A 22,731-nucleotide genomic window follows, 5' to 3' on the forward strand; every position below is an offset into this window, starting at 1 on the left:
GTCTATACAGTACTACTGATGGTGTATGTCTATACAGTACTGCTGATGGTGTAGGTATATACAGTACTACTGATGGTGTAGGTATATACAGTACTACTGATGGTGTAGGCCTATACAGTACTACTGATGGTGTAGGCCTATACAGTACTACTGATGGTGTAGGCCTATACAGTACTACTGATGGTGTAGGTCTATACAGTAATACTGATGGTGTAGACCTATACATTACTACTGATGGTGTATGTCTATACAGTACTACTGATGGTGTATGTCTATACAGTACTGCTGATGGTGTAGGTATATACAGTACTACTGATGGTGTAGGTCTATACGGTACTACTGATGGTGTAGGTATATACAGTACTACTGATGGTGTAGGTATATACAGTACTACTGATGGTGTAGGTCTATACAGTACTACTGATGGTGTATGTCTATACAGTACTGCTGATGGTGTAGGTATATACAGTACTACTGATGGTGTAGGTATATACAGTACTACTGATGGTGTAGGTCTATACAGTACTACTGATGGTGTATGTCTATACAGTACTACTGATGGTGTATGTCTATACAGTACTACTGATGGTGTATGTCTATACAGTACTACTGATGGTGTATGTCTATACAGTACTACTGATGGTGTATGTCTATACAGTACTGCTGATGGTGTATGTCTATACAGTACTACTGATGGTGTATGTCTATACAGTACTACTGATGGTGTATGTCTATACAGTACTACTGATGGTGTATGTCTATACAGTACTGCTGATGGTGTATGTCTATACAGTACTACTGATGGTGTATGTCTATACAGTACTACTGATGGTGTATGTCTATACAGTACTACTGATGGTGTAGGTCTATACAGTACTACTGATGGTGTATGTCTATACAGTACTACTGATGGTGTATGTCTATACAGTACTGCTGATGGTGTATGTCTATACAGTACTACTGATGGTGTATGTCTATACAGTACTACTGATGGTGTATGTCTATACAGTACTACTGATGGTGTAGACCAACATGTTTTCAGCACTTCTCTCCCTCCCTCCCTCCCTCCCTCCCTCCCTCCCTCCCTCCCTCCCTCCCTCCCTCCCTCCCTCCCTCCCTCCCTCCCTCCCTTCCTCCCTCCCTCCCTCTCTCTCTCTAGGGTGAGTACGGAGCGCAGACAGCAGTGCCAGCAACGCTGAGAGGAGGGGGAGAGGGAAAGCGTTTGCTAGAACACTACGTGGTATTCTAACATGAGACCAAATGAGAGCCGCCTACTCACTACATGATCTCAATAGCTGTAATATATTTTGTACAATTATTAGTGGATTTGTTTGAATCCAGAGACACAATTGACCCTTTGCTAAGCCCCAGAATTTTGGCCAACCAATCGCAGCGCTCCAATGGATAGCAACTGTCGTCGAGTACGACACCTCGGACAAGGCACGTTTAAAATCACATGAAAGCCAGTGAGGGCTATGGCAAAAACTGAAAGTTCCCGCGGAAATCTAATTAGTATAATAATTAAAATCCCCATAAAATTCTGTCAGTTTAAAGCACTGGATGCTTCTCAATCTACCGCATCCGCCTTTGTAACACTTCCGCATCTGTGGTGAAAGGTGAAAATCGGTCATCTCACAAAATCGTCTGTAGCGTCCGAACGGTTTGGCCTACAAACGATTATGACCCCTCTATGGAAAGATGAGACTCACGAACACGATGTTGTTCTCCCTTTTGCTCGACCCCCACAAGCGTCTTGGGACTCGTCTGAAGTCGGTACCGCCGATCTGCCAACTTCTGTCTGTAGCGTCCGAACAGTTTGGGCTACACGCTATTATGACCCCTCTCTCCAAAGGTGAGACTCTCACGAACGGACGCCCACAGGCCTTCCAAGACTCGTCTGAAGGTCCCCAGTATCAGTCAAAAACATTTATGGAAGTATATATGGAGACTGTTGAGTGACAAAAATAAGGGGTTAAATACATGTAAAAAAAAAAAAAAAAAAAAAGTATATATAGATATAGGATAGACACTTCAGAACAAACTTCCTTTAGATTTTTTTGGGGGGGACTATCTGTTGTTCCATGTAGTGAATCTGTTATTCAATGCGTTTGTAAGGGCTAATAGCAGTAAGGCCAAAAATAAATGTTCATCAAATAATTGTTTTATATATTTCTTTGATACTTCAAGGGGTCTTAAAATTCTAAATCAAATAGCAAAATGATCCTTGGTATGACCTTCTTAAAACAATTCCATATAGCTTAGTAGTACCTCCCCCCCAGATTAGACTCTTATGGGTTAAAACATAAATGTTTAAATGGATAAATAATTTAACAGGTCACCAGGGGTACTTGTTACTTTGGTTCCTGAAATGCAATTGGAGGGTTTTTCAAATCCCAAATTATAATTTTGTTACATTGTTTGCTAGCTCAGCTGGTTAGCTAGTTCTCAGTCTCATTGACCACCAAACGCTGCTAACGATAGCTAGCTAGCCACTTAATATAACTTGTTTTCTCATTTTTTCAAAATGTATGTTAGCTAACTAAGTTAGCAACGTTATGAATAAAACTCCGATCTGCTGTCGACATCAGGACACGACTTGAGAGCACTAATTCGCTCCAAATGTGGTTATAGCTTTGACTGAATGCTGACAGTGAATTCAGAGACATTACAAACTAACACTACAAACATAATGTTGCCAGGTTCCCGTGAAGCGATTGTAATGACAGTCCACCACAAAATACCCAATAGTTTCCTGATTAGCAAGGGGTAGTCTGTGTTTAATTTCATTGTGTATTAGAAACAACGTTTGAGATCATTGTGAGGGGATTTCGCCAGTGGTTCGTATGGAGAAATGGGCTTCCCAGGAAAATGTTGTCCAAGGTTGCAACAAGATCAATTTTTTACTCAAAATATTTACTTCACATAACATCCCACTGGTCTAAGAGAAGAATAGGAGCTGTTTTCAAACAGCAACTACACTGCTAGAAAAGAACAGCAGTATCCTTGACAACCAACCCAGTGGTAGAAGTCAACAATGAATTTGAAACACGTTACCCAATGTTAAGGCAACATTTGGCTATAACCTTTAAAAGGAACGTTTTCTAAACTGCTAAAGCAACATTTAGGCAACGTTTGTCTAGTACTTACAGAAGTGTCAGTGTCTGGTACAGGCTCCTGTCCTGTCCTGTGTGTCAGTCTCTCAGGATGACCTGAAAGAAAAGGAAGGAAGGAACATTTTAGGACCAAAACAGGAACTAGAAGACTATATCATGGGAACTTCACAACACCCCTTTCTTTCACCCTTTCAGACAATTTTGGACATCTGTCCAACCAACCCCAAGCATCCATGAATCACATCTAGCCTGGTTCCAGATCTGTTTGTGCTCTCTTGCCAACTCCTACGGTCACTGTCGTGTTTTGGCTATACAGCATTAAACAAATGTGGGACCAGGGAGCATCCCAAATGCCACCCTATTCCCTATATAGGGTGTTACTTCTGACCAGAGAACTATGGCCCTGGTGAAAAGTAGTGCACTATATAGGAAATAGGGTGTCATTTGGGACTGAGCCCAGGCTAGCATCACATCACCTAGTGGGTCTGAAGTTCCACCCAACAGACACGGCTCGACACGGCCTAGTTCTGACATACAGTGAGGGGAAAAAGTATTTGATCCCCTGCTGATTCTGTACGTTTGCCCACTGACAAAGACATGATCAGGCTATAATTTTAATGGTAGGTTTTTTGAACAGTGAGAGACAGAATAACAACAAAAAAATCCAGAAAAACCCATGTCAAAAATGTTATAAAATCAATTTATAACATTTTTGACATGCGTTTTTCTGGATTTTTTGTTGTCATTCTGTCTCTCACTGTTCAAAATCAGCAGGGGATCAAATACTTTTTTCCCCTCACTGTATGGAGACACCATGTGAGAGTCAACTTGGCTGACAGGGTTGTACTAAAAGAGATTAATGTAGCAAAATAACACATCCCAAAATAATAGAGCCTGATTGATATGGGATTTTTGGGTCCGACACCGATTTTATTGATATATCTGCCGATATGTGGTATTTTATAGGTGGAATGAAAAACAGACTTTTATTCACAAACTGTGCTCCAAAGCACTAACAGATACTGTACTCTAAATTATGAATCCTTAACTACATATTCAAATTAACATAATAATATAAATAATATGCCATTTAGCAGACGCTTTTATCCAAAGCGACTTACAGTCATGCGTGCATACATTTTTTTTGTGTATGGGTGGTCCCGGGGATCGAACCCACTACCTTGGCGTTACAAGCGCCGTGCTCTACCAGCTGAGCTACAGAGGACCACTCTGATTTAAATACATTTTATTTCTGGTTTACATGATAACTAACAAAAAGCAACTATATCCTCTATAAAACACGAAAAGTAAATACAAAACACTTGTTCAGTTTACCTTCTTAGGTACAACTTAAAGATGTGTCTATCTATGGATAAGAATAAAGAAGTGTTTGTAATAAACAAGAAGGGCTGAATTCATTCAACTTTGTTCCAAAGTAAATCTGAAACTGCACTTTTCACAAAGATCACAAACTATGCAGTGAAATCCTGTCACATGCAGTTCAAAAACGGCACCACTTCTTATTGAGTGGATTCACTACAGTGCTTTACAACCTCACAAGGAGAGCTTGTTCAGAGACACTTTTGAGGAGCTGGGAAACTGCATTTCGATTGTATTAACGCCCATTTTGTATGTTTCCTATGCGTCGTCAATGGACAAGGAAAGCTCTCATTCTGTAATTAATGCGACTGTTTTTAGTAATTGCTTTAATAAAGGCTTTACAAAAAAAAAAACATTACAACAGACTCTCTGGTACGCTTATAATTTATTTAGTGTTGTTTACATTGTTCCAAATGGTCAGAAAAATTATATTGAAATCTAACAGCACCTGTTTGGCACACATAATATGCACGCTGCGCTCCTTACCTTCTTTTTCTTGATCCAGTATTTGACTACCCCTTTACCTCCTGAGCAACCAGTAAACATTCCCCCGTTTCGAGTTTATTATAGCCAGCTAACGTTAAGCAAGTGATGAGGACAGGGCTGCGTTGACTTTGGCACCAGTCCAGTGTTCGCACATAAGTAGGACAGCTTGCTAGCTAGGCTAACTACTTTGCTGGCTAGATAAAGCCTAACTACATTACTGGTTGGCTAGCCAGCTAACGTTAACCAAGTGATGAGGACAGGGCTGCTTGCTTGGTGAAGTGTATTTTTAATTATTTACTTATTTAAATACGCTGTCTGGGGGGAGCGAGGAGAAAGTTGCCAAATTAAACAAATATGGCCGATCTAATCTTGGCAAGAAGTCGTGCAGCCACAGCCATGTGGATAGTATTAAAACACCACTGGTGTCTCCCCTGTGCACCAGGCCTATGTGATGAGTCTTTCAACTCCCACGGACTCCCCTCCCCTCCTACCCTATCTCGCCCTCCCTCCCCAGATAGTTTTCAAGAGCATCCATTTGGCTCTGGAAACAGATATGGTTCTGTGTGAGATGGAGAAGAGTATCTCTCCCTCCTACACACACACACACACACACACACACACCTCGGGAGCCTCTAACAGCTAGAGATCCAGACAGCAGGGAATGCTGGGATGGTGATTGTTTTAAAATAAGATAGGCCGCAACGGACCGCACAAGTGTATGTGTCCACTCTTACTCCTTAGAAACACCTTATCGGTGGTCTGTGAGAGCGTGACCAGTAGAAACACCTTATCGGTGGTCTGTGAGAGCGTGACCAGTAGAAACACCTTATCGGTGGTCTGTGAGAGCGTGACCGGTAGAAACACCTTATCGGTGGTCTGTGAGAGCGTGACCAGTAGAAACACCTTATCGGTGGTCTGTGAGAACGTGACCAGTGGAAACACCTTATCGGTGGTCTGTGAGAACGTGACCAGTAGAAACACCTTATCGGTGGTCTGTGAGAACGTGACCAGTGGAAACACCTTATCGGTGGTCTGTGAGAGCGTGACCAGTAGAAACACCTTATCGGTGGTCTGTGAGAGCGTGACCAGTAGAAACACCTTATCGGTGGTCTGTGAGAGCGTGACCAGTAGAAACACCTTATCGGTGGTCTGTGAGAGCGTGACCGGTAGAAACACCTTATCGGTGGTCTGTGAGAACGTGACCAGTGGAAACACCTTATCGGTGGTCTGTGAGAGCGTGACCAGTAGAAACACCTAATCGGTGGTCTGTGAGAGCGTGACCAGTAGAAACACAGTGGACTGCATGTTCTAAATACACCAAATCATCCTTCACAGTGGACTGCATGTTCTAAATACACCAATTTCATCCTTCACAGTGGACTGCATGTTCTAAATACACCAAATCATCCTTCATGTTTCTAGCCTCGTTTCACAGTATGCTTGGTTTGACTGTGGACATTCCGGTAGGAGATTCAGAGCTGTGATATGACTTAGAAAAAAAACAAATCTTTCTAACCTCCTTGAGGATTTGAATTCCCATTTCAACGTCACTAGAATACTAGTTACTGTACTTAAAAAAACATGCAAGAACTTGATGACTCAGGACAAATAGTTTGAGACTTCAATAGCAGTTCAGCCCAGCTGGTGGTCCAAAAGAACGTTAGATTGGTAAGTATGCCAAACTGATTGATAATTAGTACTTACACACTGAGTTAATGTCATTATATTGCTCTAAGCCAGGGGGTTAACATAACAACACTGACGAGGATATTAGCGTGATAGTAGTCCAGTAACCATGGTGATTTAATCATTTACAACGCTCGTAAAGAGCGATGATTAGGTTAAATGCTGATTCTTATACACCTCTAGGCTTACATCGGCCTAACACTAATGAAAATGAATCAAAACTATATAAAAAGGACACGGAAAGGATGCAAAAATAAATAAAGAAGACGTTTCTCTTTCTGTGTGTTAACCAAGTCTTTCTCCTTGGGCTGCAGCCTAGGCCTATTCATTGTCTTAACACAACTGACCTGCTACAATACTGCCAGGTTTTCAATTTCTCATGAGTGGTAAGCAGATGTTTCAAAGTGTGTGACAGTCAATGGCCTATACAATCCCACCAAAACTTCTGTCTACTGCTTGAAAACCCCCAATTCACTAACCCAAGTGCATTGGTGGAGTTTGTGTTCAGAATATAAACCTTCACTAATGGAAAGCAGAAGGCTTAGCAGGCTCATATTCTGAGCTCTCTCTCTATCTCGCTCGCTCTCTCTCATTTGCTTGTGAGCAGCAGCACTGTACTGAATACGGAAGTTAAATTAAATATGAGTGTGCCAGTGGGAAGAACTATCTAGAACTGTCCCATTGACATTGACAATAACACATTCCTCCAACCACCGGGGTTGGGTTAAATGCTGAAGACACATTTCAGTTGAATGCATTCAGTTGTACAACTGACTAGGTATCCCCCTTTCCTGTCCCTCCCCCTACCACCCCTCCTGCTGGGTTGGCCCTGCCCACTCCTCTCCTCTCTCTAACTCTGGGGGTTGACTTCTGGGTTGGCCCTCTCCTCTCTCTAACTCTGGGGGTTGACCCTCTCCTCTCTCTAACTCTGGGGGTTGACTTCTGGGTTGGCCCTCTCCTCTCTCTAACTCTGGGGGTTGACTTCTGGGTTGGCCCTCTCCTCTCTCTAACTCTGGGGGTTGACTGCTGGGTTGGCCCTCTCCTCTCTCTCTCTGGGGTTGACTGCTGGGTTGGCCCTATCCTCTCCTCTCCTCTCTCTCTCTGGGGGTTGACTGCTGGGTTGGCCCTCTCTCTCTCTCTCTCTCTGGGGGTTGACTGCTGGGTTGGCCCTCTCCTCTCCCTCTGGGGTTGACTGCTGGGTTGGCCCTATCCTCTCTCTCTCTCTCTGGGGGTTGACTGCTGGGTTGGCCCTCTCCTCTCCCTCTGGGGTTGACTGCTGGGTTGACCCTCTCCTCTCTCTCTCTGGGGGTTGACTGCTGGGTTGGCCCTCTCCTCTCCTCTCTGGGGGTTGACTGCTGGGTTGGCCCTCTCCTCTCTCTCTCTGGGGGTTGACTGCTGGGTTGGCCCTCTCCTCTCTCTCTCTGGGTGTTGACTGCTGGGTTGGCACTCTCCTCTCTCTCTCTGGGGGTTGACTGCTGGGTTGTCCCTCTCCTCTCTCTCTCTGGGGGTTGACTGCTGGGTTGGCCCTCTCCTCTCTCTCTCTGGGGGTTGACTGCTGGGTTGGCCCTCTCCGCTCTCCCTCATGGGTTGACTGCTGGGTTGGCCCTCTCCTCTCTCTCTCTGGGGGTTGACTGCTGGGTTGCCCCTCTCCTCTCTCTCTCTGGGGGTTGACTGCTGGGTTGTCCCTCTCCGCTCTCCCTCATGGGTTGACTGCTGGGTTGGCACTCTCTCTCTCTCTCTGGGGGTTGACTGCTGGGTTGCCCCTCTCCTCTCTCTCTCGGGGGTTGACTGCTGGGTTGTCCCTCTCCGCTCTCCCTCATGGGTTGACTGCTGGGTTGGCACTCTCCTCTCTCTCTCTTGGGGTTGACTGCTAGGTTGTCCCTCTCCTCTGGGGTTGACTGCTGGGTTGGCCCTCTCCTCTCTCTCTCTGGGTGTTGACTGCTGGGTTGGCCCTATCCTCTCTTCTCTGGGGGTTGACTGCTGGGTTGGCCCTCTCCTCTCTCTCTCTGGGGGTTGACTGCTGGGTTGTCCCTCTCCCTCATGGGTTGACTGCTGGGTTGGCCCTCTCCTCTCCTCTCTCTCTCTCTGGGGGTTGACTGCTGGGTTGCCCCTCTCCTCTCTCTCTCTGGGTGTTGACTGCTGGGTTGGCCCTATCCTCTCTCTCTCTGGGGGTTGACTGCTGGGTTGGCCCTATCCTCTCCTCTCTGGGGGTTGACTGCTGGGTTGGCCCTATCCTCTCCTCTCTGGGGGTTGACCCTGCCATCTCCTGTGACACTGACACAGCCATTGTACCGTTTGCCCAAAAGGCCACATTCAGTCACTCTGCAGAACAAAACATGGATGGTGTGTGTGTGTGTGTGTGTGTGTGTGTGTGTGTGTGTGTGTGTGTGTGTGTGTGTGAGATAACATGAGAGAATGGAAATACCCCTCCAGAATGATACACTTTTTCCTCTTCTGGTCTAATTATAGCTACTTTGATTAAAGCCTCTGTCTATACCCACTCAGACAACAGTTCATTATTACTGACAGGATTGTGTTCATGGGCTGGTATACAGAAAAAGACACTCAAAGACTATAATCATCCCCAAAATCTATCTGACTGAATCATTGTGCTCAAGCTATTACCAGGCTGTTAGAAGACTCATCTCAGCGCAGAGGCACACACAAAAAGACGAACACACACGCTCAAAAATAAGAACGACAGCACCACATCCTACATTTCTAATTTTCCTTGGTGTGAGGTACTCCTGAACCTGAGAGTCATTAATACCTTCTAAATACTTACAGTGGGGAAAAAAAGTATTTAGTCAGCCACCAATTGTGCAAGTTCTCCCACTTAAAAAGATGAGAGAGGCCTGTAATTTTCATCATAGGTACATGTCAACTATGACAGACAAAATGAGAAAAAAAAATCCAGAAAATCACATTGTAGGATTTTTTATGAATTTATTTGCAAATTATGGTGGAAAATAAGTATTTGGTCAATAACAAAAGTTTCTCAATACTTTGTTATATACCCCTTGTTGGCAATGACACAGGTCAAACGTTTTCCGTAAGTCTTCACAAGGTTTTCACACACTGGTGCTGGTATTTTGGCCCATTCCTCCATGCAGATCTCCTCTAGAGCAGTGATGTTTTGGGGCTGTCGCTGGGCAACACGGACTTTCAACTCCCTCCAAAGATTTTCTATGGGGTTGAGATCTGGAGACTGGCTAGGCCACTCCAGGACCTTGAAATGCTTCTTACGAAGCCACTCCTTCGTTGCCCGGGAGGTGTGTTTGGGATCATTGTCATGCTAAAAGACCCAGCCACGTTTCATCTTCAATGCCCTTGCTGATGGAAGGAGGTTTTCACTCAAAATCTCACGATACATGGCCCCATTCATTCTTTCCTTTACACGGATCAGTCGTCCTGGTCCCTTTGCAGAAAAACAGCCCCAAAGCATGAAGATTCCACCCCCATGCTTCACAGTAGGTATGGTGTTCTTTGGATGCAACTCAGCATTCTTTGTCCTCCAAACACGATGAGTTGAGTTTTTACCAAAAAGTTCTATTTTGGTTTCATCTGACCATATGACATTCTCCCAAACTTCAGACGGGCCTGGACATGTACTGGCTTAAGCAGGGGGACACGTCTGGCAATGCAGGATTTGAGTCCCTGGCGGAGTAGTGTGTTACTGATGGTAGGCTTTGTTACTTTGGTCCCAGCTCTCTGCAGGTCATTCACTAGGTCCCCCCCCGTGTGGTTCTGGGATTTTTGCTCACCGTTCTTGTGATCATTTTGACCCCACGGGGTGAGATCTTGCGTGGAGCCCCAGTTCGAGGGAGATTATCAGTGGTCTTGTATGTCTTCCATTTCCTAATAATTGCTCCCACAGTTGATTTCTTCAAACCAAGCTGCTTACCTATTGCAGATTCAGTCTTCCCAGCCTGGTGCAGGTCTACAATTTAGTTTCTGGTGTCCTTTGACAGCTCTTTGGTCTTGACCATAGTGGAGTTTGGAGTGTGACTTTTTGAGGTTGTGGACAGGTGTCTTTTATACTGATAACAAGTTCAAACAGGTGCCATTAATACAGGTAACGAGTGGAGGACAGAGGAGCCTCTTAAAGAAGAAGTTACAGGTCTGTGAGAGCCAGAAATCTTGCTTTTTTGTAAGTGACCAAATACTTATTTTCCACCATAATTTGCAAATAAATTTATTAAAAATCCTACAATGTGATTTTCTGGATTTTTTTTCCTCAATTTGTCTGTCATAGTTGACGTGTACCTATGATGAAAATGACAGGCCTCTCTCATCTTTTTAAGTGGGAGAACTTGCACAATTGGTGGCTGACTAAATACTTTTTTTCCCCACTGTATATTACGTCATACACCCCCCCACCCCTCACTTTCACAGTCAACAACCTCCTCTCCATCTCCTTTTATCAGACTCTTGCCAAAACTGTTAAGAATGACTGCATTCAGTTTATGCCAGAACTCCACAACTCAGAGGCCAGTAGAGGAAAGGTACAGAACCATGTGGTCCTCTGTAGCTCAGCTGGTAGAGCACGGCGCTTGTAACGCTAAGGTAGTGGGTTCGATCCCCGGGACCACCCATACACAAAAAAAAATGTATGCACGCATGACTGTAAGTCGCTTTGGATAAAAGCGTCTGCTAAATGGCATATTATTATTATATAAAGTTACAGAAGGATTCAACCATAACCAGGAGTAGAAAATAGAGTTGGCGAGAGACTAGAGAGAGAGAGACTAGAAAGAGAGAGACTAGAGAGGCTGGAGAGAGACTAGAGAGAGAGAGACTAGAGACAGGGTGGAGAGAGAATAGAGAGGCTGGAGAGAGACTACAGAGAGACTAGAGACAGGGTGGAGAGAGAATAGAGAGGCTGGAGAGAGACTACAGAGAGAGACTAGAGACAGGGTGGAGAGAGACTAGTGAGGCTGGAGAGAGACTAGAGAGGCTGGAGAGAGACTAGAGAGAGAGACTAGAGACAGGGTGGAGAGAGAATAGAGAGGCTGGAGAGAGACTACAGAGAGACTAGAGACAGGGTGGAGAGAGAATAGAGAGGCTGGAGAGAGACTACAGAGAGAGAATAGAGAGGCTGGAGAGAGACTACAGAGAGACTAGAGACAGGGTGGAGAGAGACTAGAGAGGCTGGAGAGAGACTACAGAGAGAGACTAGAGAGGCTGGAGAGAGACTACAGAGAGAGACTAGAGACAGGGTGGAGAGAGAATAGAGAGGCTGGAGAGAGACTACAGAGAGAGACTAGAGACAGGGTGGAGAGAGAATAGAGAGGCTGGAGAGAGACTACAGAGAGACTAGAGACAGGGTGGAGAGAGACTAGAGAGAGGCTGGAGAGAGCCTAGAGAGAGGCTGGAGAGACTAGAGAGAGCCTAGAGAGAGACTGGAGAGAGCCTAGAGAGGCTGGAGAGAGCCTAGAGAGAGGCTGGAGAGAGCCTAGAGAGAGGCTGGAGAGAGGCTGGAGAGAGAGAGAGGCTGGAGAGAGAGAGAGGCTGGAGAGACTAGAGAGAGTCTAGAGAGATGAGAGAGACTAGAGAGAGACTAGAGACTAGAGAGACTAGAGAGAGAGACTAGAGACTAGAGAGAGAAAGACTATTGAGAAAGAGAGAGAGAGAGAGAGACTAGAGAAAGAGAGAGACTAGAGAGACACTAAAGAGAGAGAGACTAACGAGAGCTGGAGAGCTTATGGTGACTCACTGAGTTCGTGAAAAATGCCTAGTGGATTCTCCTTCTCCAACTTAGCCCAAGCCTGCATAACCAACTTCAGTACTGTCACTGTCTTTCTGTTGCTCTCACTAACTAAACTCTCTGCGTGTCTCTCTCACTTTCCTCAATCCCCTGCTTTTCAAACTCCAACAGCGTCCCAGGAAGGAAGGACCATAAGCCTCCCATCTTAGACTCCCACCCGCTGGAATCTCTTCTGTTGTCTCATCAATGTCTTCCCTCTCTCTCCCCATCTCTTCTGTTGTCTCATCAATGTCTTCCCTCTCTCTCCCCATCTCTTCTGTTGTCTCATCAATGTCTTCCCTCTCTCTCCCCATCTCTTCTGTTGTCTCATCAATGTCTTCCCTCTCTCTCCCCATCTCTTCTGTTGTCTCATCAATGTCTTCCCTCTCTCTCCCCATCTCTTCTGTTGTCTCATCAATGTCTTCCCTCTCTCTCCCCATCTCTTCTGTTGTCTCATCAATGTCTTCCCTCTCTCTCCCCATCTCTTGTTGTCTCATCAATGTCTTCCCTCTCTCTCCCCATCTCTTCTGTTGTCTCATCAATGTCTTCCCCTCTCTCTCCCCATCTCTTCTGTTGTCTCATCAATGTCTTCCCTCTCTCTCCCCATCTCTTCTGTTGTCTCATCAATGTCTTCCCTCTCTCTCCCCATCTCTTCTGTTGTCTCATCAGTGTCTTCCCTCTCTCTCCCCATCTCTTCTGTTGTCTCATCAATGTCTTCCCTCTCTCTCCCCATCTCTTCTGTTGTCTCATCAATGTCTTCCCTCTCTCTCCCCATCTCTTGTTGTCTCATCAATGTCTTCCCTCTCTCTCCCCATCTCTTCTGTTGTCTCATCAATGTCTTCCCTCTCTCTCCCCATCTCTTGTTGTCTCATCAATGTCTTCCCTCTCTCTCCCCATCTCTTCTGTTGTCTCATCAATGTCTTCCCTCTCTCTCCCCATCTCTTCTGTTGTCTCATCAATGTCTTCCCTCTCTCTCCCCATCTCTTCTGTTGTCTCATCAATGTCTTCCCTCTCTCTCCCCATCTCTTCTGTTGTCTCATCAATGTCTTCCCTCTCTCTCCCCATCTCTTGTTGTCTCATCAATGTCTTCCCTCTCTCTCCCCATCTCTTGTTGTCTCATCAATGTCTTCCCTCTCTCTCCCCATCTCTTCTGTTGTCTCATCAATGTCTTCCCTCTCTCTCCCCATCTCTTCTGTTGTCTCATCAATGTCTTCCCTCTCTCTCCCCATCTCTTCTGTTGTCTCATCAATGTCTTCCCTCTCTCTCCCCATCTCTTCTGTTGTCTCATCAATGTCTTCCCTCTCTCTCCCCATCTCTTCTGTTGTCTCATCAATGTCTTCCCTCTCTCTCCCCATCTCTTCTGTTGTCTCATCAATGTCTTCCCTCTCTCTCCCCATCTCTTGTTGTCTCATCAATGTCTTCCCTCTCTCTCCCCATCTCTTGTTGTCTCATCAATGTCTTCCCTCTCTCTCCCCATCTCTTCTGTTGTCTCATCAATGTCTTCCCTCTCTCTCCCCATCTCTTCTGTTGTCTCATCAATGTCTTCCCTCTCTCTCCCCATCTCTTGTTGTCTCATCAATGTCTTCCCTCTCTCTCCCCATCTCTTCTGTTGTCTCATCAATGTCTTCCCTCTCTCTCCCCATCTCTTCTGTTGTCTCATCAATGTCTTCCCTCTCTCTCCCAATCTCTTCTGTTGTCTCATCAGTGTCTTCCCTCTCTCTCCCCATCTCTTGTTGTCTCATCAATGTCTTCCCTCTCTCTCCCCATCTCTTGTTGTCTCATCAATGTCTTCCCTATCTCTCCCCATCTCTTCTGTTGTCTCATCAATGTCTTCCATCTCTCTCCCCATCTCTTCTGTTGTCTCATCAATGTCTTCCATCTCTCCCCATCTCTTGTTGTCTCATCAATGTCTTCCCTCTCTCTCCACATCTCCTCTGTTATTGTCTCAAAGTCTTCCATCTCTCTCCCAATCTCTTCTGTTGTCTCATCAATGTCTTCCCTCTCTCTCGTTGTCTCATCAATGTCTTCCCTCTCTCTCCCCATCTCTTCTGTTGTCTCATCAATGTCTTCCCTCTCTCTCCCCATCTCTTGTTGTCTCATCAATGTCTTCCCTCTCTCTCCCCATCTCTTCTGTTGTCTCATCAATGTCTTCCCTCTCTCTCTCCCCATCTCTTGTTGTCTCATCAATGTCTTCCCTCTCTCTCCCCATCTCTTCTGTTGTCTCATCAATGTCTTCCCTCTCTCTCCCCATCTCGTCTGTTATTGTCTCAAAGTCTTCCATCTCTCTCCATCTCTTCTGTGGTAGCCCATTAGGGCGTTAGGGGCAGCGCTCCACTTGTGATTGGCCAACATATATATATTTTTTATAAAAACATTTAATTTTTTTAATGTTGGCCAAATCACAAGCGGGGCGCTGCCCCTAACGCCCTGACGGGCGGGCCGCCGCTGATGACAACAGAAGAGATTGGGAGAGAGAGGTGTGTTATACAATTAATGGATTATGTTTTAAATGCTCAGAAAAGTGTGGCAATTTGTGTACATTTTCTTGTTTCAAAAATATATTGTTAAAAACAAGCTGTTCAGTTAATTACTACACTGCCCCCAGTGAGGCCAGCAGCAGCTCTGCCTCACTGCTCTGCGGTGCCAAAATTGCTTGGATTGTTTTGCCAGCTATTTGCTATGAGAGGGAACTGCTCCAATGAAAATCACAGGATTTCATAGCATAAATTATAACAGCAGAAAATACAGTGCCTACCCCGTTGACTTTTCCCATATTTTGTAGAGTTAAAGCCTGAATTTAAAAAGGGATGAAATGTAGATTGTGTGTCACTGGCTTACACACAATCCCCCATAATGTCAAAGTGGAATTATGTTTACAAATTCATAAAAAATTGAAAAGCTGAAATGTCTTGAGTCAATAAGTATTGAACCCCTTTGTTATGGCAAGCCTAAATAAGTTGAGTAAATATTTGCTTAACAAGTCACATAATAATTTGCATGGACTCACTCTGTGTGCAATAATAGTGTTTAACATGATTTTTGAATGGCTACCTCATCTCTGTACCCCACACATACAGTTATCTGTAAGGCCCCTCAGTCGAGCAGTGAATTTCAAACACAGATTCAACATCAAAGACCAGGGAGATTTTCCAATGCCTTGTTGCAAAGCAGGGCACCGATTGGTAGGTAAAAATAAAAAAAAACAGACATTGAATATCCCTTTGAGCATGGTGAAGTTATTAATTACACTATGGATGGTGTATCAATACACCCAGTCACTACAAAGATACAGACATCCTTCCTAACTCAGTTGCCGGAGAGGAAGGAAACCACTCAGGTATTTCACCTTGAGGCCAATGGTGACTTTAAAACAGTTACAACGTTTAATGACCGTTATAGGAGAAAACTGAGGATGGATCAACAACAATGTAGTTACTCCACAATACTAACCTAAATGACCAAGTGAAAAGAAGGAAGCCTGTACAGAATAAAAATATTCCAAAGCATGCATCCTGTTTGTAATAAGGCACTAAAATAAAACTGCAAAAACAAAAAGGAAAATAAATGAACTTTCTGTCCTGAATACAAAAAGTGTTATGTTTGGGGCAAATCCAACACAACACATAACTGAGTATTCCTCTTCATATTTTCAAGCATGGTGGTGGCTGCATCATGTTATGGGTATGCTTGTCATCAGCAAGGACTAGGGAACTTTTTTGGATAAAGATAAACTCAATAGAGCTAAGCACAGGCAAAATCCTAGAGGAAAACCTGGTTCAGTCTGCTTTCCACCAGACACTGGGAGACAAATTCACCTTTCAGCAGGACAATAACCTAAAACACAAGGCGAAATCTACACCGGAGTTGCTTACCATGAAGACATTGAATATTCCTGAGTGGCCAAGTTAAAGTTTGAATTAAATCTGCTTGCAAATCTATGGCAAGACATGAAAATGGCTGTCTAGCAATGATCAACAACCAACTTGTAAAAATAATAATGTGCAACTATTTTACAATCCTGGTGTGTAAAGCTCTTAGTGACTTAACCAGAACTCACAGCTGTAATCGCTGCCAAAGGTGATTCTAACATGTATTGACTCAGGGGTGTGAATACTTATGTAAATGTGATATTTCTGTATTTCCTTTTTAATAAAAACATGTTTTTTATTTTTTATTATGGGATATTGTGTGTAGATGGGTAAGAAAAACATATATTTAATCCACTTTGAATTCAAGCTGTAACACAACAAAATGTGGAATAAGTCAAGGGGTATGAATACTTTCTGAAGGCACTGTAAATGGACCGTCCTGGGGTGCTGAAATGTGTGTCCGTTCAGTCAGAACTTCTGGGTTTGCTCTAGACGGCTTATTTACGCATGTGAGACTAGTGAGGCTCTAGTCAAAAGCCCTGCACAATATAGGGATAGGTTGTTATGTTGGGTCACCCTCTCTCTCATACCGGTACGTTATGCAGGGCTTGACATTCAGGTACATTTTCCAGGACTACACCGGGCCAGCGCTAACTAACATTTACTGGCCCGAATGGAAAAACAATACTGTCCCCGTCCAAGATCTCACAGAAAAGCTGATTATGCATTCGTTATTTCAATAGCGGATGATTTTATATCTTTCATTCACAAGCTGAGCAAGGAGCCAATAGCCTAAACTCTCCTCCATAGATAAATAATTACATTTTAACTTGACATGTTTACATTGATTGTAAAAAATTAATAAAAAAGAATACAACATTTAAAAAAATGCGCAATCTCCAAAATGTTTTTTTTTTTTTTTTTTTTTTAACAGTCAGCAGCCTGTAGGGCCCTATAAAATCTGTTTTATTTTTGGCCAAATTTCGTTTTCACGGTTCTGTTTTTATAGGTTTGCAAGTTTTTCTTTTGGTTTCTACTCTCAAAATCAAACTTTTTATTAATAGAAAAATGACAAAATTGGAGACAGCTTCTACCCCCAAGCCATAAGACTGCAAAATAGTTAATTCAATGGTTACCTGGACTATCTGCACTGACTCTATGCACACTCACAAGACTATATACACACACACTAACTCACACTACACCCGCACACAAAACCCAGACACATTCACTACATACACACACACACACACACACACACACACACAACACATACACACACACACACACACCGACAACAAAAACACAGTTTTACACTCATCATACGCTGCCGCTACTCTGGTATTTGACTATTATTTATTATTATTATTTACATTTTTACATTTTAGTCATTTACCAGACGCTCTTATCCAGAGCGACTTACAGTTAGTGCATACATTACTTATTATATATATATATATATATATATATATATATATATTTTCATACTGGCCCCCCGTGGGAACCGAACCCACAACCCTGGCGTTGCAAATGCCATGCTCTACCAACTGAGCTACATCCCTGCCGGCCATTCCCTCCCCTACCCTGGACGACGCTGGGCCAATTGTGCGCCGCCCCATGGGTCTCCCAGTCGCGGCCGGCTACGACAGAGCCTGGATTCGAACCAGGATCTCTAGTGGCTCAGTTAGCACTGCGATGCCTTAGACCACAGCCACTAGACCACTGCGCCACTCGGGAGTGTCACTTTTCCCTGCCTTCATGTACATATCTAATGTTACCTCAAATATCTTGTACCCCTGCACATTGATCTGGTACTGGTACTCCCTGTATATAGCTCCACATTGATCTGGTACTGGTACTCCCTGTATATAGCTCCACATTGATCTGGTACTGGTACTCCCTGTATATAGCTCCACATTGATCTGGTACTGGTACTCCCTATATATAGCTCCACATTGATCTGGTACTGGTACTCCCTGTATATAGCTCCACATTGATCTGGTACTGGTACTCCCTGTATATAGCTCCAACATTGATCTGGTACTGGTACTCCCTGTATATAGCTCCACATTGATCTGGTACTGGTACTCCCTGTATATACAGTGGGGGAAAAAAGTATTTAGTCAGCCACCAATTGTGCAAGTTCTCCCACTTAAAAAGATGAGAGAGGCCTGTAATTTTCATCATAGGTACACGTCAACTATGACAGACAAATGGAGGAAAAAAAATCCAGAAAATCACATTGTAGGATTTTTTATGAATTTATTTGCAAAATGTGGTGGAAAATAAGTATTTGGTCACCTACAAACAAGCATGATTTCTGGCTCTCACAGACCTGTAACTTCTTGTTTAAGAGGCTCCTCTGTCCTCCACTCGTTACCTGTATTAATGGCACCTGTTTGAACTTGTTATCAGTATGAAAGACACCTGTCCACAACCTCAAACAGTCACACTCCAAACTCCACTATGGCCAAGACCAAAGAGCTGTCAAAGGACACCAGAAACAAAATTGTAGACCTGCACCAGGCTGGGAAGACTGAATCTGCAATAGGTAAGCAGCTTGGTTTGAAGAAATCAACTATGGGGGCAATTATTAGGAAATGGAAGACATACAAGACCACTGATAATCTCCCTCGATCTGGGGCTCCACGCAAGATCTCACCCCGTGGGGTCAAAATGATTACAAGAACGGTGAGCAAAAATCCCAGAACCACACGGGGGGACCTAGTGAATGACCTGCAGAGAGCTGGGACCAAAGTAACAAAGCCTACCATCAGTAACACACTACGCCGCCAGGGACTCAAATCCTGCAGTGCAAGACGTGTCCCCCTGCTTAAGCCAGTCCATGTCCAGGCCCGTCTGAAGTTTGCTAGAGTGCATTTGGATGATCCAGAAGAGGATTGGGAGAATATCATATGGTCAGATGAAACCAAAATATAACTTTTTGGTAAAAACTAAACTCGTCGTGTTTGGAGGACAAAGAATGCTGAGTTGCATCCAAAGAACACCATACCTACTGTGAAGAATGGAAACAACATGCTTTGGGGCTGTTTTTCTGCAAAGGGACCAGGACGACTGATCCGTGTAAAGGAAAGAATGAATGGGGCTATGTATCGTGAGATTTTGAGTGAAAACCTCCTTCCATCAGCAAGGGCATTGAAGATGAAACATGGCTGGGTCTTTCAGCATGACAATGATCCCAAACACACCGCCCGGGCAACGAAGGAGTGGCTTCGTAAGAAGCATTTCAAGGTCCTGGAGTGGCCTAGCCAGTCTCCAGATCTCAACCCCATAGAAAATCTTTGGAGGGGAGTTGAAAGTCTGTGTTGCCCAGCGACAGCCCCAAAACATCACTGCTCTAGAGGAGATATGCATGGAGGAATGGGCCAAAATACCAGCAACAGTGTGTGAAAACCTTGTGAAGACTTACAGAGAACGTTTGACCTGTGTCATTGCCAACAAAGGGTATATAACAAAGTATTGAGAAACTTTTGTTATTGACCAAATACTTATTTTCCACCATCATTTGCAAATAAATTCATTAAAAATCCTACAATGTGATTTTCTTGATTTTTTTTTCTCATTTTGTCTGTCATAGTTGACGTGTACCTACGATGAAAATTACAGGCCTCTCTCATCTTTTTAAGTGGGAGAACTTGCACAATTGGTGGCTGACTAAATACTTTTTTTTCCCACTGTAGCTCCACATTGATCTGGTACTGGTACTCCCTGTATATAGCTCCACATTGATCTGGTACTGGTACTCCCTGTATATAGCTCCACATTGATCTGGTACTGGTACTCCCTGTATATAGCTCCACATTGATCTGGTACTGGTACTCCCTGTATATAGCTTCATTCTTCTGTATTTTTTTCTCTTGTGTTACAATTTTTATTTTTCCTATAATTGTTTAACTCTGCATCGTTGGGAAGGGCTCATAAGCAAGCATTTCACGGTTAATGACGTGGATGATTGACTGGCCCGGAAGGTTTCCAAAACCTCCCCTGGCCAGCAGGCAGCCCTGCATGTCGAGCCCTGTTACGAGTTCATCATTATTAGACTGTTGAAGTAGTGACCCTATGCGGGGTCAGGGTGAGGTGTGTGTGTGATGGCAGCATGACCTTAGCGGAAACTGACAACACGTTCCATGTCCTTATAAGCAACAGAAAGTTGGACTAGAGAAGGAGAGGTTCACCCAAAGGCCAAGCAGTGGAGCCAGTGTTGTCACTTTTACTGGTACTGACTGGTTCTCTCTCTCTCTCTCTCTCTCTCTCTCTCTCTCTCTCTCTCTCTCTCTCTCTCTCTCTCTCTCTCTCTCTCTCATCTCTCTCTCTCTCTCTCATCTCTCTCTCTCTCTCTCCATCTCTCTCTCTCTCTCCTCTCTCTCTATCTCCCCCACATCTCTCCACATCTCTCCCTCCCCATCTCTCTCTCCCTCCCCATCTCTCTCCCCCCCCCATCTCTCTCCCCTCCCCATCCCCCTCCCCATCTCTCTCTCCCCTCCCCATCTCTCTCCCCCTCCCCATCTCTCTCTCTCCCCCTCCCCATCTCTCTCTCCCTCCTCCCTCTCCTCCCCTTCCATTCTCTCTCGCTCCATTCTCTGTAACCCCCATTTGGGATGCATTCACTGACTATTAGACTAGTAGTAGAGTTTCCACACATCTGTCTGTCTGCTCTGTTGGTCATGACATTGGTTGCGTCCCAAAATAGCAACCTATTCCTTATATTGTGCACTACTTCTGAGTAGCCCTTATGGGTCCTGGTCAAAAGTAGTGCACTAAATAGGGAATAGGGTGCCATTTGAGATGCACTAAGAGAGACAACCACAGCTTTAACCACTGTTCCATAAATCAGACAGGGAGAGCGAGGTCATGTCTTCAGCCAGGTACACACACTCTGGGCTGAGGAAATGAGCAGGCCTGCTGCCTGGGCTGGCTTCGTTATGAGCCTGGGAACAGTATCACACAGAGAGAGTGTGAGTGTGTGAGTGTGAGTGTTTGTGTGTGACGGGGCCAACAGAGGATAAATCAGTCCACTGGCCCGACACTACGGAACTCCTCAGGCCTGGAACACACTACAGAGAGAGAGACAGAGAGAGGGAGAGAGGGGGAGAGACAGCGACTTGGCTAGTTTGTTTTGTTTTTATCTTAAGGACTCAAGCATGACGAAGAGGACCTTATTTCTTATAATCCTATGAGAGAAAACGTTTAGAAATGTTTGCTGAAAAATTGAAATATCACATTTACATAAGTATTCAGACCCTTTACTCAGTACTTTGTTGAAGCACCTTTGGCAGCGATTACAGCCTCGAGTCTTCTTGGGTATGACACTACAAGCTTGGCACGCCTGTATTTGGGGAGTTTCTACCATTCTTCTCTGCAGATCCTCTCAAGCTCTGTCAGGTTGGATGGGGAGCGTTGCTGCACAGATATTTTCAGGACTCTCCAGCGATGTTCGATCGGGTTCAAGTCCGGGCTCTGGCTGGGCCACTCAATGACATTCTGAGACTTGTCCCGAAGCCACTCCTGCGTTGTCTTGGCTGTGTGCTTATGGTCGTTGTCCTGTTGGAAGGTGAACCTTCGCCCCAGTCTGAGGTCCTGAGCGCTCTGGAGTAGGTTTTCATCAAGGATCTCTCTGTACTTTGCTCCGTTCATCTTTCCCTCGATCCTGACTAGTCTCCCTGCCGCTAAAAAACATCCCCACAGCATGATGCTGCCACCACCATGCTTCACCGTAAGGATGGTGCCAGGTTTCCTCCAGACGTGACGCTTGGCATTCAGGCCAAAAAGTTCAATCTTTTTTTAACCTGTGACACTTGTGAGGTCCCATTAGTTTGTAGCCCAAACGGTTCGAACCGAAGTTGGCACATCGACGGTACCGACTTCAGACGAGTTTCCTGACACTTGTGGTGGACGTAGAGCAAAATGAAGAACACCATCTTGTTCCCTGTCCATAGAGTGGTCATCATTTGTAGGTCAAAACCGTTCGGACGCTACAGACGTTTAAGTGAGAAGACAGATTTTGGGATGTCTCATAGTCTGACAAACATCACTCTAGCTCTGCTGACGCATTTTGATGGGGATGTTTGTTGTTATGTGACTTCGATTGACGCACTAGGTGGTTAACATCCATTGCGAATGATAATATATGAAATCTATAGTTCCTCACAGTAAGCTATTTGAAAAATCTTTCCAACAATCTCCCCCTCGATTATCACCAATTCTTGATGTGAAAGAGCAATGGCTACTGCTGCATTGGCCTATAGGCTCCGAGTTCCATGCGCTCATTGTGGATCACAGTGGATCAACGTGTCCATATGGCAGAGGGTGGTGATCTCGCATCAGTTGACTTTTACATTTGTATCATTTTAATTCAGATTTTTATAATTAACCACGTGACAATGATTTTGAGAAACGAAAACGTTATTATTGAAATGAAACTGTTCCACAA

General features: G+C 44.5%; 1 protein-coding gene across 1 annotated transcript in view; it reads right to left on the minus strand.

Moving 5' to 3' along the window:
• Nucleotides 1-22,731, minus strand: part of LOC121552519 (signal-induced proliferation-associated 1-like protein 1) — a 238,837-nt gene that overhangs the window by 157,435 nt on the left and 58,671 nt on the right. The window contains exon 2 of the mRNA XM_045211170.1: nucleotides 3,148-3,209. The gene's annotated coding sequence lies outside the window, so the exon portion shown is untranslated. The remainder of the gene's footprint in view (nucleotides 1-3,147; nucleotides 3,210-22,731) is intronic.

This window comes from Coregonus clupeaformis, chromosome 36 (assembly GCF_020615455.1).
Source record: "Coregonus clupeaformis isolate EN_2021a chromosome 36, ASM2061545v1, whole genome shotgun sequence".
NCBI lineage: Eukaryota > Metazoa > Chordata > Actinopteri > Salmoniformes > Salmonidae > Coregonus > Coregonus clupeaformis.